Source organism: Parasteatoda tepidariorum, chromosome 1 (assembly GCF_043381705.1).
Source record: "Parasteatoda tepidariorum isolate YZ-2023 chromosome 1, CAS_Ptep_4.0, whole genome shotgun sequence".
NCBI lineage: Eukaryota > Metazoa > Arthropoda > Arachnida > Araneae > Theridiidae > Parasteatoda > Parasteatoda tepidariorum.
This window is the reverse complement of record NC_092204.1, coordinates 32,956,543-32,973,875: the sequence shown is the minus strand read 5'-3', so window position 1 is coordinate 32,973,875 and position 17,333 is coordinate 32,956,543. Positions and strand designations below refer to the sequence as shown.

The window sequence follows — 17,333 nt, the reverse complement described above, 5'->3', positions numbered from 1 at the left end:
AAGTTTAAATGGGCCTTTCATGTTATATCATTAAATTTAGTAATACTATTTCTCGGGCATTAGGTTTTAACTCTTATAAGAATATACATATTTTTTTCTGTTAATGTACAAATATTTTTCCGATGTGTTTTGGATATTCCTTCTCTAATAAAAAGAGATACCATTTTGTTTTCGTTTGCATAAGAAAGAATATCAAGCATTTTTCTTTTTTAAATTTAATTAGCCACAATAAAGAAGGAACGTTGCAATGCTACGTGCTACATTAACGACGTCTCTAGAGTAACTGAATGACTGTTCATATAGAAATCGCAGGTATTAGTCTCATACAACAACGCCCCCTATAGTTCGTTGCGATCGCGAATTGATTCGTAAACAGAAACAAAAAATATTTTACAAATTGTAGAAATTCAATTTTTAATTAAATTAGTTTAAGTATTGCAATACTTGCATTATCTCAAATAAAAAAGAATGTGCACCAGTTTTACAAGTATTATGTAAAATGTTTACTTTTGCAGTATTTTCAAAGAAACCAAAACATTCCCAGAGTGTTTTTTTCTTTATAAGTATGTCAATAAAATTATATGGTATGGAAAGAAGACATATTATAGAATACTTTAGCATTATATCTTTAGCAATATATATTATTTATACATTATTGGCTGAATGCCGGTTCTTCGTACGGGACGAGTAAAACTAATGAAATAATCAGTACTCACTACGAAACCATACGCAATACCAAAGGGCATATACCAACACTATTGAAGAGCATAGAGGAAGAACCAGGTAAGTCACCGTTTCTTAGGGTATTGATAAATAAGTTAACATAATATAAAATGGTTGCATCATTATAGGTATGTTTATTGTAAGAGAATTGTTTTTGCTTCACTTTAACATAAACATAACTAATACCCATTATTTTTCAGCATGCTTTCATGATTTTTATTTTGAAATTAGGCAGCGGTGAATTAAATAAGACAAAGAATAATTAGTCCCGTCTTATAATAAATCGGTATTGAAATATTTTGTAGACCACTTTTTTTTCTTCTTACCCTGATTATAGTATCTCTGAAAATGTCACTTACCTGGTTCTTCCACTAAGCATTTCTATTAAAAAAAAGTCAAAATAATTACATTTATTCATTTATTCTTAATTATCACCTTCCCGGTGGCTTTACGTTATCATATTAAGCGACGCACTTAACGTGTTCTTTATTTCAACAGAGTAGAGATTAACTATATTTAGCATCTCTAGGTGTAATGATATTCCTCGTGGCCAACTTATGATTGCCAAGATATACCCTTAGAATTTGTGCAGTTTTAATAATTTCCGAGGAAATACTTAATAACTGTATTAATATATTTGATACTTATTGCATAAATCTTTAACTTTTGAGTTATGTGCAAAATACATTTATCAGTGACAGCACACTAAAGACCATGAAATTTTTAGCACAAATAGAATTCTTATAAGAAGTCTATAAGGACTTAGGAGCATGAGTACTTCTTTATATTATCTTAAATGTAGTGTTTAAAATATTTATAAGTGGTGATGGAAAAAAGTTCTTTTAATTCTAATTCATTAAAATATCAATGCACTATCTTTGCTACCATTGAAAAATATTTTCTTAAACTACGAAAAAACTGTTGTAAAATTCATATTAAAAATGCACCAATTACCTTAACAACAGAATTACATATTACCAAAATTAATTAAGCGTCATGTACCTATGGCGATTTTCTATGGTTTCCCTAAAAAAATTTCCACTAACTTTTTCTCCATTAAAGACTTTGTTTTAATTTCACTAATTACATATTACCAATATTAATTACGCATTGTTGTTAATAATAATATGGTGATTTTTTACGGTTTCTCAAAACGAATAAATATATTTTCGCTATTAACTATCCTTTTTAGTAGATGGTTCATTTCTTTTTATTTCAATTAATGCATAATTATCAGAATTAATTAAGCATCATTGTCGTCAATCATGGCAATACACCTTTTTACAGTTCCTCTAAGCGGATAAGTAGCTTAGTTAGTTATTCTTTTATTTCAATATTAGTATATTACCTATATCAGAGCCTCTGAATTAGACTAGTATACTAATATTAGACCTTAAATTAATTAAGAATTATTGACGTCAACAATTGTTCTTTTAAGTTCCTCCTAAGCGAATTAGTGCAACTTTTCCATTAATTTTGCCTTTTTTATGATAATAATTACAAATAACTAATCAAATAACAATAGTGAATAATCAAATAACAATAATAGCAAATATTTTTCAGTTCAATTACCGTTTATTTTGAACTATTTAATTTTATAAAAACACATTTTATAAGAATTACTATAAACAAAATAAATATGTGATATCAGGTAACTTCAGAAATCTAAATTTTGTGACGTCATTGACGAATGCTACCACGTTAAAGTTGCTTATTAAATTTACCTGACAGAGAAAATGAAATTAATTAATTATTAAATTACGTGAGAAAAGCTCTTTTTCAATCAATTAGAGTTATAAGCTAATAAATATCGCTGATGTTATCTTGAATAGTCATTTTAAATTTGAATCGTCTGTAGTAAAATTTAAAAAAATGGCTAAAGCTTAACCAATCGTAAGCTATTTAAATTTAAATTTACGCTATCTTTTTTTTAAAAATTGTCCAAGTGTAGAAGACAAAATGTAATACAATTTCAAGAAATGTTACTTTCCTCCCACACAATCTTGCTCTTGGACAAATTTCACAATATTACGTTTTTGGCGTCTTGAGGAACTCGTTGCAATTCCAATAGACGTTTTATTGCAGTCTAAATCCACTCTATTTTCTAGGGAGATTTACGGATTTCGATAAAAAACGTTTCAAAAGAAGTACTTAATGTTTTCTTCAGCAATATCTTGGAATAAAAGTCGTAACACTTTATAACATCATTTCCAGTATAAAATGCCTGTAATGTGGCGAGTTGAATAGAATGAATCTTGACTTTACTTTAGGCACTATCACTTCCTCTCAATAACTGCAAGTACAAAACAAAATCGAAGGAATAGTAGATTCTCTAGCTTTTGCAGATAAAATTAGAGAAATATCTTTATGTTAAAGGTATTTTGTGAAAGTCTTTATGTTAAAAAAAAATCATGAAATATATTTCTTAAATGCTTAAATATTGGTTTTTAATTTCCGTATTTTATGCAGTTGTTGAACAAATAATCTCCTAAAAATGGAATTAATAATAATGGTTCGTTAGCAAACAATGCATTTTTTTAATTTTTTGAGCTGTCTTTTGGAGTTACCTGCTCTGTAAAATACTCCGGATCAAATAATGGTAAAAATGTACCGGCACTCGAGTTACAGTAAAATTCATTTTTACAGTAACATTTTACGAAGCAAAAAATCTGATATATAATAATTTTTATGTACAACAGTACTTACTACAAAATCACTGTAACTAAATAAATATCTTTGCAAAAATTACAGAATAAAATTTTACGGCAAAAATGAATTTTACGGTAAAAATAAATTTTGTGGCAAAAATGGATTTTGCCAGTAACCCGGGCCCCAGTACCTTTTACCGCGAATTGACCAGCAATTACTTACAGTGATTCTGCATTAATTATTTCACTCATTATTCGCTAATTATTTAATTCAGCTAAGAATTATTTCATTTATCAATTTCGGCAGTTGCTAATTTAAGCTTATTTATTTTAAATATAAATAAATTGTTGTAAAACTGATATCTTAAATTAATTACACCCTGTTAATATGAGTAAAAGTGTCTCCTAAAACATGTACAGAAGGGTAAAAATACATGTTTTGATGTTTTAAGTAGCTCAGTAATATGGCGTAACTTAAGCTAGTAGAAAAAATTTAACATTTGGCTTTTCTAACTGGTAATGGGGTAACAAAGGCATAATGTTAATTAGCTTATACAATTCAAAGCACTTATTTAAATAAAAAAAATATCTTATTTATTTTTTTTTACTTTAATTTTAGAAAACTAAGATATAAAGGGTTTGTACGAGCCCCAAACTTATCAAGATTACCGCTTTTTAATTCATGTGATTACAATAGTTAAAATATTGATAAATATTTTCTAGAATTAAAATAAACTTATATGGTATTATGTATTTCGGCTAAGACATCCTTTGTCTAAGACGCAGGGAGGAAAAAAGAATCTGGTAAAAATAACATAGTTTACGGTAATGTATAGGAAATGGTAATGTATTATAGTATATTCTGGCAAAATAATGTTAATGTTTTATGGTACAGTATTTCGTTAAAAAAAATCCATAACTCTGCTTAGTAAATCTAATATGTATCGTATTCAAAACATTCATCTGGCAATTTTTCCGATTATATGGTAATCGTTTTCCGGAAATTCTGGGGTTCGAAATTATAGGTTTTATTACCGCACATTTAGTAAAAAGTACAAAATTAAAAAGCAAATTTAACCTATGTTTTTATAACATGCTCTAAGGTTTCAAGATAAAATTACCATATTTACTAAATCTTATGACATATTATAAACCCATTTTTCACTGCTAGTTTTTCCAAAATATTACTAAAGCACTTTGGTAATAATTATTGTGCTTTTTGGTGTTCCCATAGGGACAAAGCGGCAAATATTACAAAATTCTAGTAGTTTTGACAATATTTTTCTTCTCTGTGCAAATCTTAGGGGAAAAGGCACCTAGCTGAAGCGAAGTAAGTCAACTCGAATGATGTTCTCTAAATTATCATTTTTACGAATAATTAGCATATTTAAATTCTTCCCCTCAAAGCATTTAAACTATAACTAAATGAAGTAAAATACTTTCATTTGAACAGATATTAGATAAAATGATTCAGTACTTTATATTACCGACGGTAAATTACGTAACAAAAATTTTTTTCAGTTTCACAAAAGAAATCTTTAAGAATTGGCTTTATTTTAAGTGCAAGATTACAAAACACGCATTTTATTATATTTGTATTACTTAATTATGTAGCTTTCTCATTATCTATCTTTCGCATTAATCACAACTCCTCCTCTTCTATTTTTTCTTGCTTTATTAAAAAAGTTTTCCTTATTTCTTCTCTGCTCTGATATTAAACAGTCTAAGTCATAAATTAAGTTAACTTAGAAAATGAAAATAAATCACTGGAATTCTAATCCATAAATGGAATAATTTTTCCTTCAGATATTTTAGAATAATTTGATTTTCCCAATGAAAGTAGCTATCATCAGATCTGTGAGATAATAGCTAAATCAGTGAAGTAATATAAAGTGCTAGCTTGTTTACCTTTATCTTATTTTTTTCCTACTATTTGTTTTTATCTTCAATAATGTTCTGTAATAAGATTGGCATAATTCACGCTATTTATCATATGCAACAAAACATTTCCCAAATATTTCATTATATATTTCTTGTAAGATGTGATATTTTTTTGGAGTTTTAGAAAATAATGCTAAAATATTATATAGATGAAATTTTAAAATTTTTTTTTATTTATGGAGCATTTAATAAATTTTAAAACTTTCAATAAATGATATGCTGCTTTTTGAAATCACGTTACGTTGTGGTTTTAAATTAAAAACATTTACTTTTATTTGGGTGAATTAAAGATGACAATCGTCCTTTCGGAAAAAAATAAATGTGATATCGAATTTATCTTCATTTTTTGTTTTTTATCTTACAGTAAAATTTGTTTAATTAGTGTTAGAAGATTCCAAATATCTCATGAGTTACTTTTTATTAATAAGTTTGAAGTTTAAAAAAATTATAATTAATTAAAAGCATTATGTGAACGTAATTTGAGGTTAAGAATCGAACAACAATTTTAAATAATTTGCATTTTAATAATTTGTGCGCATCGTATAATGGAAAACTACAAAATTTTTATTCGAAGTCTAAAAGTTTTTAAAAAAATTATTATGTATTAACCATAGTTTGTCAAAACTGAGAAATTATCAAATTTTAAATTAAAAACTGCGTTACATATAAATCAAAGCATCACTATGATAAAATGATAAATTATACTGAGAAGAATAGTATGGTGAAAACTACCAGAATATGATGAAATTTGGCATGTTTCTGGCTCTATGATAGAACACCAAAAACCTCGTTAATTTTTTATCTACGCCTTTTGGTAATGTTTTGGGGGAAACTTACGATAAAATACATTTTATAATGTGTGATAAAATTTGGTAAAATCATCATGATTCCTTAGAGCATCCCATTAAAAAAATTAATTCAGTTGAACTCACAGTTCAGATCTGTATATTGCACGAGTGTGGTAATACGAACAACAATTTTGAAAAAGAGAATTTCTGGTAAACTAATATCATATGATATGAAAAATTGGCGAAAAAATGGTTTAAATACCGAATATTTTGATTTTATTAACGGAATTGTGTTTTTTCAACAGCTCTTTTGTATCAGAAATGTCATTGCCATACAATATCTGAAATTTTTTTTCTCCGTGTAAGTTATAAACTAAGATATATTAATTTGAGTATTTTTTTTACAAAGTTTTTCTCTGGTTTTCGATTTATTAAAATACAAGATGATGCTATGCCTCATTCTCTAGTAGCCGTAAAAATCTGGTATTATTTCATTAAAGGTGAATTCTACAGAACATATGTGTTATACAATATATGGTAAAAGTTGTAATTATGTAGGTATTTTTAAACGGTAATTTTTATACAAAAAAGAATCTGTCGATTTTAAATATTTTCAACAGTTCACAGACAGAAACCTTTTTTTAAATCATACTACGTATTGTTTTATTTGATATTTTTATCAGTGAAATATTTAAGTGAATTTGTGTAGTTTAAAATAAGTAAAAAGTTTTATGAAACTAATAAACTAACAAAATTTTTTATCAAAATAGTTTGGGAATTTCTAAATAGAAAACTTTTCTTCGGAGATCTCGTCACTACTTATTTTAAAAAAATAAAGTTAGTTATATTTATAATTATTATGAATTTTGATTCGACAGTGTTCAATTTGTTCTTTTGAAAATACAACAATGCTAGACATTTAAAACTTTCTTGCTTACAATTGAAACATTTTTCATTTAATAGTTTTTTTTATTTAATAGAAAAACTTTGGCAAAAAATACCTTTAGAATTTTTAAAAACATAAAGTAAGATTTTTTCCTTTCGAAAAATTAATAGTTCATAAACTATTTGTAATCTTTTCTGTTTAAACAAACATTATAACATGTGATCTTATGTAAATAAAACAGGTCAAAAAAATTAAATTTTTCTTAAAAGAGTGTTAAATTAACAGTCTTCAACAAAAATGGGTTTCTTTTGTTAGAAATGACAACATAGAGCAGATTGGTCAAATGTCTGAAAGCTAAAAAGTAAAGTATTTTACTTTACCCCGGGAGTAAATTTACTTTCTGAAAGGAAATGTCATAGATAGTGTCAGTCATTAGGAAACGATAATTTCTTAATGATGTCATCTTCTTATGATTTATGTCACTTCCTGAGGGATGGAAGGAAGATCATTACGAATTATAAGGTAATTATCGAATTATTAACTTTTGCTCTGCGATAAATGAATTTGTCAAAATATTAATTTAATGGACAACGTACTTGCAAGAATGTGTTCCTAGTTGGGGAGCTCTGCAATTGAGGAGAGTTCTGCAATAAATGCTATTGATTAATTTAATTTGAGATAAGAGCAATATAGGGTAAACCAACCAGTGAAGGAACACTACCCAGTGAAGGAACATTTCATATATATTCATTAAAAATAAGAATTTGAAAGTTTTTCTTTAGATTGATTGGTAACAATAGCTTACTGCCAAACAATAGGAAGTCATCTAGCAATGTTTTGGATTACCTGGTCAAATAGACTTCTCTGGAAAAATTTTTGAATTTGTTATTATCTCTGCAACACCTTGTTTCTTTGAAAAAATTATAAGGTGAGTGTTTGTATTTATATGTTTGAAGTGGAATTAATTGCATGTAATAGTTTTATTTTTCTCACTGTGAAAAAGAGAATTCAAAATATAGTTATTGAAGTTACGTTTTATTTTTTTAAAGCACCATAGCATAATCAAGTACTGAGATAAGGGGGTGTTTATTCACTGGATCACCAAACGATGAAAAACCAGTGAAGGAACAAGTGTTCCTTTACTGGGTTTTTTTCCCAGTTAATGAAAATAAAATAAATTTTTGAATTTTCTTGTACTTTTAGTCACATTATACATCAAAATTCCGTTTAAAAGACAACAAACAACTTTTAACCAGTAAAGGAACAGGCATGTTCCTTCACTGGATCACCAAACGATGAAAAACCAGTGAAGGAACAAGTGTTTCCTTACTAGGTTCTTTTCCCAGTTAATGAAAATAAAAGAAATTTCTTAGTTTTCTTGTACTTTTAGTCATATTATACATTAAAATTCTGTTTCAAAAACGAAAAACAACTTCTAACCAGTGAAGAAACAGGCATGTTCCTTCATTGGGAATACTTCCAGTGAATGAACAGTAATGTGTGAAATATGATTTTACATGACTCTAGGATAAGTACTTCTGCTACAGGGAGGACAACCGAAATTTTGTTAAAAATTGTGGGAATAATTCCTGAAATAATTTCAGTTCAAAATGTTAATTTAATCGCTTAATTTATGAAAAAATTATAATTTATATTTAATTATAGAGTGTGTAGTTACATCAAATGTTAGGCAACTTAATAAACTATGCTCAGAAATCGAAAACTAATTAAATATAATCATGAAAATTTGAATCGAACATTTTTTTGCTGACTTTTGCACCAAGAACTGATAATAAGTTATCATTATAGGCTAGCAACGTGATTATATAATTTATAAAAACTACTTTACTATGTTAGATTTTAGAAGCAAGCTCCTCAACAAAAAACAGAGTTAAATAGAAACGATACTCAATTTCTTCAGAAGCTTGAGAGGGAAATCCCTCAAGATATGTTGGAAATTTTTAACGCAGCATTGACTGAGGAGTCTAATATCGAAAATGTCCAAGAGCATGTACTTTTTTCAATATGGAAGAAGTACGTATTAAAAGAAGACCACTTGGTCGAGCCAAACTTAGGAGCCGAAGCTAGTATTGATAATGAATGCATCTTAGATATCGAATTTGAAATGAGTCCTCATGCTGATCCTCTCTTAGTTGAAAAAAGAAATGATTCTATGAGTAAAATCAGTACTTCTAAAGATCCTCTAGATACAAGTCAACAAGAGATGAATTTTTCTCAAACTTCAAGGCACCTTTCCCCCGTCTATTTTCGAGAAAGGCATTCTAGAAATGTTGCTGAAAAATCAGAAGAAGTTTGGAAGAACCATTTACATTGGCCAAATATTGATGATAAAAAGAAAGGTCAAATAAGAAGAAAAATGAATCAATTACCTTTTGCACTAACTTCAGAGAAATGGCAAAAATTTCAAGAGGCTGAAAGATCTTAAAAAAAGTTAAAACAAGAGAATATGGAGAAAAAAAAGAAAGAAGAAATACTTAAAAAAGAAAAAAACTTCAAGAAATAAGAAGAAAAAGAGTAAACAAAAAGGTGATAAAATAATAATGATAATAAACAGCATCGGATGACATAATGATTCAGATTTGACTGTCAAATTATAAGAAATAATGATTTTTTAAAATTCATTTTGTATTTAACATTACTTTAATTTCTAGTTCATGATTACAGAATAAAGTTAGCATTTTACAAGTACTTGTATGTTATAATTTCATAAAAAGTCTTTTTTTATATATTTGTATGGCTAATGAATTCATAAAGAGCATTAAAATATAATCAAAATTAAGTGTTCCTTTAAGAAGTGTATTAAGTGTTCCTTTAAGAAGTGTATTAAGTGTTCCTGGGCAATTTTGTGTTCCTTCACTGGTAGGAGCTGTTCCTTCACTGGGAACTTTCCTTCACTGCTTGTTATTTGAATCTCCAAAACTTTAAAACAATATTATATAAGTTCACTACAATTTTTTCATAATTTGCAATTAGTAACAAATATGTTGACACTGTCATTTAACTAAAATTACGAATTTTGAAATTAATATGATTTCTTAAGAGGCAAGCGAAACTTAAGTGTTCCTTCACTGCTTAGCTTACCCTATATTAAAGACCAAGCAAACTTTAAAGTAAAATTTATTGTAAAATTAAGTTTTTAGTTTAACGTTTCTTTTTCGTCATATGTAAGAAAATAACTGTAAATTCCATAGCAATGCAGTACACATACACTCAAAAGGCTTGTTACATGTACTGCGAGCAATATAATGATAATGTAATAGCAAATAATTTTTCCTTTTATCTTTTTTAAAATAGAAAAGCTAACTCCTAAGATTTCTACCACATGGTACTGCAAGCAATTTTATAATAAAGCATTTAGACATTTTAATATGCCTAGATACTACTTAAACCAGATACTGCCCAGATAGTACTTATAGCTACAGATGCAGCAATTCTACCATTAAGGGTATGGATATGGATTTAGCGCATAGCCTAGATAATATATTGCAAGTACCAATAACTCTGAAGAACAAATTTTTTGCTGCATTTATACAAATACTTGGTCTTGACTGATTTGGTTATGGGGATTTCAAATCTGGAATTAGTCTTGATCCTAAAGCTACAGATTGTTATAAATTAACATTTTTAGTCTATTTTTTGACAAAATGTACAAGTTGAGCCATAGTGACTCAGGAAATAGAGCGTTCGTTTTCCAAAGAGGTGAATCCGGTTCAAATCCCAGCGATGGCCCAGCGATATACTTGTTCCAAGAATCGCCTTGTCTTCTGGGCCGGGTTCAAAATTACAAGGCGCTACGGAGTTGATTACTAGTATAGTTGTAAACCGAAAATTAGGTCGGCTGTTCAATGTCGGTTATGAAATAAAATAAAATGTACGAGTTTAAAAACGCTATCTAAAAAATGTGGACACATAAATATACGGACAAACTTCTGAAGGGGTTTAGGCACATGGTTCGGATTATATTTGCATGGAAACCCATGCCCAGAATTGTCGTAAGAGGCTAGGAGCACATTCCTATAACTCTTTAGAAGCACACGAAGAAGCAGCTCATAATTGAGAAGCACTCTACAACATGACGACATTTCTGGGCATGGATTTCTATGTAACTTTAATTCTAAGGAATTGCCCTAACTCCAATGGAAGTTTATCATAGCATTTATAAAACCCCTTGTCATGTATAACGTTTTTCAACTTGCACATTTCGACAAAAAATATATTATAAATGTCAATAAAAATAACGAATCTTGCAGTGAGGAAACTATTGCAGATTTGAAATCACTGATATGGTGAAAAATCCCATGCAACAGAAAAAATTTTTTTCCTTAGTGTTAGCAATCAAATAAAGTAAGTATAACTATTACATCGTTTAATATTGATTTTTGTTTTTAATAAATTATATTCCAAATCCTATTTTAACAGCCTAATTAAATTTTAAATTTTCTTTACCATTAAGAATAAACAGATTTTTTTTCCTTGAAACTTTAAAAGGTGTTGATTAATTTTTACAGCGTTTGTATTTCTTAAGAAAAAGAAAAAACAAGGCAAATACCCAAAACCATTCAGTCTCATAATCAATGATCGACCGGATCCATAAAAAGCGTTCCAAGTACAACATTTAATGAACAAAATGGCTGCAGAGTTCAAACTATTTTATAGCTGTATATATTTCACCCAGGGTAATCAAGGTTTGGGTACTTTGTTGTTTGGGAACTGTTAAAACAAGAGAATTTGAAGTTTTACTGCAGTCGTCAAAGTAAATGATGGAACAAAGAAAAATAATTTACTTGAGTTCTGGCTATAAAACAGAAAATAAAATATTAAAAACTTAGCATAATATAAACTTAGTAGCATTAAATCAGATTAAATAAGAATATTTAGTTCTTTTAGTTACAAACTTGTGTCAAAATAATATCAATCGCATTTATTATATTTAAACAAACATCACAAAAAATCAAGTAATAATAGATTTGAAGCGTATAATACCAATAATGTAAGCATTATTACGTGAAATATTCTTAGAAATTCATATAAATATTAATGCATTTTCATTAAATCCAGTTAATAAGGAAAACGATCTTTGGTCTAGTGGTTACTGTACTGGAATACGGGGCCAGTGGATGCGGGTTCGAATCCCACCCTAGACATGGATGTAGCTTTCTCTGTTCTATGTCCTTTCTTCTGTGTGAATGTAAACCGCTCTATAAATGGGTTTTTGTTTGTATGACGTGGGTGACGCTACTCCACCGTCGCGGCTTAGCCACAGGTGCCAACTGGGTAACGATAAGAGATTAGACATCCTGGTAGTTCTGTGGCCAATGGGAAATAGACCTAAGTGCTCGCAATTTTTTTCAAAAAAAAGTTTATAAAGAACATATTTTGGAAACTATTTTCGAGATTTGGAGTAAAGAAAGAATATATAAAACACATTTATTGCATTAATTCGAAAAATCGCGTAAAAAAAAGAAAAGAAAGAAAAAAAAAAAAACACTGGCAACCATTCATACCAATATTTTTTATCATGTTAAAGAACACATTAAAAGAGAAGCATCTTATGTTGCTAGGACTTGTCATTTGCTTTATAATAAGCACTTAATACATTTATGTTGAAGAAATGACATGCTTGAATGTTTCATTGTTCTTTTAGCAAATGTGTTAGTATAGAAATAAATATGTCCTCCTACTAACAAAATATTTCGAAGTTTGATATGTTTTGAGACAAGAAAGGTCAGGACCTTACGGATAACTTGCAGTCGCGCATTATCCCGGTGAAAAATAGGGTTAACGTCTCTTCAAAGATAGACAGAGCCACGGTTTTTAACTCATCTTAAATGTAAAGTTTAGAGTACAAAATGTCAGGAATACAAACACGATGCGATTGACTTAAATAGATGATAGTTCCCAATATAATCAGTGTTGGGCCAGCATGACGATGTCGAATGCAGTTTGGCGACATGTGTTCCCCATGGTGCCACCAAACATGGATGTGATCAGCATGGTTCTGCTATAAAAGCCATCATTCTGTAAAGATTACGACCATTGTTGGTCATTCACTACGCCACTGTGAGTGCTGTAATCTGTGATGCAGTGACAAGGGTAGCAGAAGTCTTGGTTGTCTTATTGTCTAGTTATCATGTTGTCTTTCATACTAATGCAAACGTTGTCAAACTGTTATAGCATAAACGTGTTGTTTTGCATATGATCCTCTGTTCTCATGGTTTGCAATGTGGTCGTGGATCCCTTAAGGCCAAGTGGCTTCATGGCTGTTAGCTGTGGGGGATCTCTGAAGATCAGCTCGACGTTTCCCAAGACCATCCTGAACTAATCGATCCCATATTCTGGGGAGATCTCGGACAACTCGAACAGCAATAAAGTAGTATGATAAACAGCAATTCCTTTGGGCTGAAATTTTCGACTAATAAAAGTAAGAAACGTGTTAATAGGCATTTCTTTTTCTTACACGAGGCATTAAAATCACTTTTTAAATCGAAAATAATATTCAAATGAAAGAAGAGTATGAGAAATTCTCTGATTTCTTGAGAATTACAGATGTCTCCACTGTTGCCTACTTTACAAGAATGGGCTGATAATTTAAGTGATTTAATGAAAACCATGAAAAATTCGCAAGTGTGGTGCGCCATCTACCTGATGTGGAAATTTTTTTTTTAACATTTTCATTAAAATGTTTTTTTTTTATACATAAATAAGGACATTTCATTATTTATCATTATAAATATGGTAAGTATTATGTGTAAGTAGTTCATTGATTTTTTAGACACATGGGTATAAGTAAAAATACTTTTTAAATTGACTGCATAATAATCATTGTCAGTGAATATTAAGAAAAAAATGCAGATACAAAGTATCATATTCAAAGTTTCTCTCTTTCAAGATGATAAATGATAATTAGTTCGATGACTGAGTACGGATATTTTTTTAAGTAAATATCTGATATTTTATTTATTTCTTCAAGTGCTTAAATTGCACTAAAATTAATATTTATTTTATGTAGATTTTAAAAGTAACTTTCCAGAATGATTCTGTAACTGAAAATTTAAAAATAGCCTTAAGTAGTTTTTATTGAAAATTCGATTGTAATCTATAAATTGAACCATTTTGCATTGAAAGTGTGATACATGCAAAATGTGATCGATATAACTGAATTTGGAAACATTTTTTATCTGTTTATCCTTAAACACAGCATGGTAAACGGAGCAATATTTCTACCGAGATAAAAATGCAAACAGCATTTACAAATGCACAAAAAGGAAAAAAAAGACGGAATAAAAAAACTTTTTTTAGTGTCAGATAGTATAAAATTACAAGTAGTTTTGTTTATTCTACAAGAGGAAAAATCTGTTGACAGATTTCATGCAAAACACGATAAAAAAGGAAGATTAATGGATTTTCAGCCTTTTTTCTCTTGTTTTTTTTCAAGTGACTTTTCATCCATATACATTGCCGTAAGCACTTTTATAAGCTTACTCTTATCTAATATCGATGCTTTTATGCAAAATTCTTTGCTTACTCTTATTTTTATAACATTTTGAAAAGTTGTTCAAGCGAAAATTAATTCTTCAAAGCAGTAAACTAATAACTCAAATGCGTTGTAGTATTATATATATATTTTTTAGTTGTAGTGATATTGTTAATTTAAGCGCTGTTTGAAATTGATATGTTTTAATAATTATGTTTATTTCATGTAAAAATAAATACTTGAAGTTTACATAGTTCTATCTTTTGGACTTGCAAAATATTGCGTTGGATAGACATTTTAGATTTCATTTTTGCTTCATTTCACTTGCACTGAAATGTTAACATTTATTATTGTCATAAATTGCATTTATTTGTTTCTATTAGTGAAAAAACTTTTCACTTAATGGTAAATATTTGTAAAATTATTTGTATTACGCCAAATGCAGTTGTAATTATAATTTTTGATAACTTTTCTTTTTTTTGATTTATAATTTTATAACTGAGTAGGAAAATCCAACGTTATATAATTAGGAACCATATATTATACTCTAAATTTATAACAACATCTAAATGAAAATGGAATAGATAACAATAAATATGGATTCAATCAATAAGTACTTATACATTCTTAAGTAGTTTGGATATGGTTTGAAATAAGTAATGTAAGTAAAGCTGAGTATTAATATATATTTTATTGAATGACAAATGATTTTTTTATAATTTTCCGATACTTATTTTCGATTGTACATTCCGATCAATCGAAATTTGGATATGAAATCCAATTATGTATCGAGTCAAAGATAAAGTGCAAGCTGTTTAAGATGTTTTTGAATTTTGAGTAGTATCAGATAACTACGTGGGGCGATAAGAACATTTTCTGAAATTAAACTAAACTATTGTTTTCACTTAGAACTAAGGAATACTTTCTAATTAAAACCAATAAATATACTTAAATGTTCATACCGTTGGTAGTTCAAGTACTTCCTTGAATAAACGAAGAGAGAATTATTTGATTAACTAGTATAATAACTAGTATAATAATTACTAGCGTAATAGCATCAAATAATTTAACAACCTCTCTTGGTTACTGGAAGTTACTCATTAAATTTTATTAATAATTTGATTTTAAGGCTAGAATGTTTTATTGTATGATTACTTTACATATTACAAATTTTTCGATATTTGGTATTTCAAAATTTTCAAGAAAAGTTTCAAAAATCTTGATTTTTCTACAGTTTTTGTGAAAAAAAATTTAAATTTCTTTTTAATAATGTATCTTAGTATTTGTTTCAAGATTTACTATCTCCCTCTCTCTCTCTTTGTCTCTCTCTCTCTCTCTCTATATATATATATATATATTTATATATATGTGATGTATATATTTACCGATTGTGATAAATTCTGATACGTTATACACTTTAACTGACTTACTTGGTAATTATTAATGATAATGATAACAGACGTGACAATGACAATGTTAATTATTAATAATAACAGAGGGTTATTTATATTAACCGATTAATTTTTAACCGATTATTGTCTGAAACATTTCAAAAATACTATTTTATCTTTTCCCTGAATAATTTAAGGGATTTGATCAAATCACTTACTTCTTTCATAGAAATCGCCCACCAGTTATGAATTGATCAACTTTCTGTGAATTGATCAACAAACAACGATTTGATAAAACCCTTGGAATTTGATAAAATCTCCGTTTTTCTCATCTATATATAAACAATATACAAATTTACTTGCCAGAAGCTTGTGGCAATTTTAATCCGAAAACTTAATCCTATTCGGTGTTTTAATTTACTTATTTATATATTTTTAGTAAGTTTTCATGTGTTACTGCCCAGTTTACACAGCACAAACAATTAGTGACGTATTTGGTGCAGTTACCGATAAGGAAATATTGTCTCAAAACAATAACAAGGAATACAAAAGTAAAGCACAGAAAAAAAATCAAACAAGAGTTTCATCCATTGATCGGTAAACTGCTTTGTTGATTTAGCTGTATAACCTAAATTAGATCGTTTCAAATATCATTCTCAATGTTGTTAGAAATATTTAAAACATATACACCGTCGTGTGGCTCGGTGGTCTAGGGGTATGATTCTCGCTTTGGGTGCGAGAGGTCCCGGGTTCAAATCCCGGCCGGGCCCAATGTTCGTTTTCTTTTTAAATAATAAATTGAAATACGTACTTAGAAATGCGTAAGTATATGAAGTATATGTACTCCTAAATGATTTCAGTCTGTAATTAAATATTTAACACAGTTTTGCTGAATTGTTTCAACAAAACTTTAGTTAAAGATTATGGAATTTAATACATTTTAAAATTTATTTGCGCAGTCTGAAGTAAAACCCACATTCGAGGTGGTTTCATCATTAAATATTTATTTTCAATTTTTTTAATTCAGTTATTGAACAAATTCCTTGAAATATAAATTTAGGAAACTACACAATAAAATAAGTATTTGATAAAAGGTACATAAAGAGATAAAAATAAAACAAAATGAAAAAAAAGGAAACAAATATATCTTGCACATTTTAAAAGAAATTCTCTCTTTATTTATTTTTTTGAAGGAATATTTTGTCAAGATAGAATGAAAATTAAGAATTAAAAAGCTTAAAATTTATTAATTAACGGAAATGAAAAATATATCCAATTAAAGCTACCTTAGGGATTTTTTTCCTACCTTAATTGGATTAACGTCACAGTCGTGCAATAGGATTAAAAAAATAAAGATTGAAACAAATAAATTTTTAAAAATTATTTTCCATCCTGCATTAGTTTTAAATAAAAGGGCGATAGTTATATTATTTGTAGAATAATGTTTCTTATTTGAAAGAT

General features: G+C 28.3%; 1 non-coding gene across 1 annotated transcript; it reads left to right on the top strand.

The window, feature by feature from the left end:
- The first annotated feature begins 16,570 nt into the window (after positions 1 to 16,570).
- Positions 16,571 to 16,642, top strand: TRNAP-UGG (transfer RNA proline (anticodon UGG)). Its single transcript has one exon. It is a non-coding gene; the product is annotated as a tRNA-Pro (tRNA).
- The last annotated feature ends 691 nt before the right edge of the window (positions 16,643 to 17,333 follow it).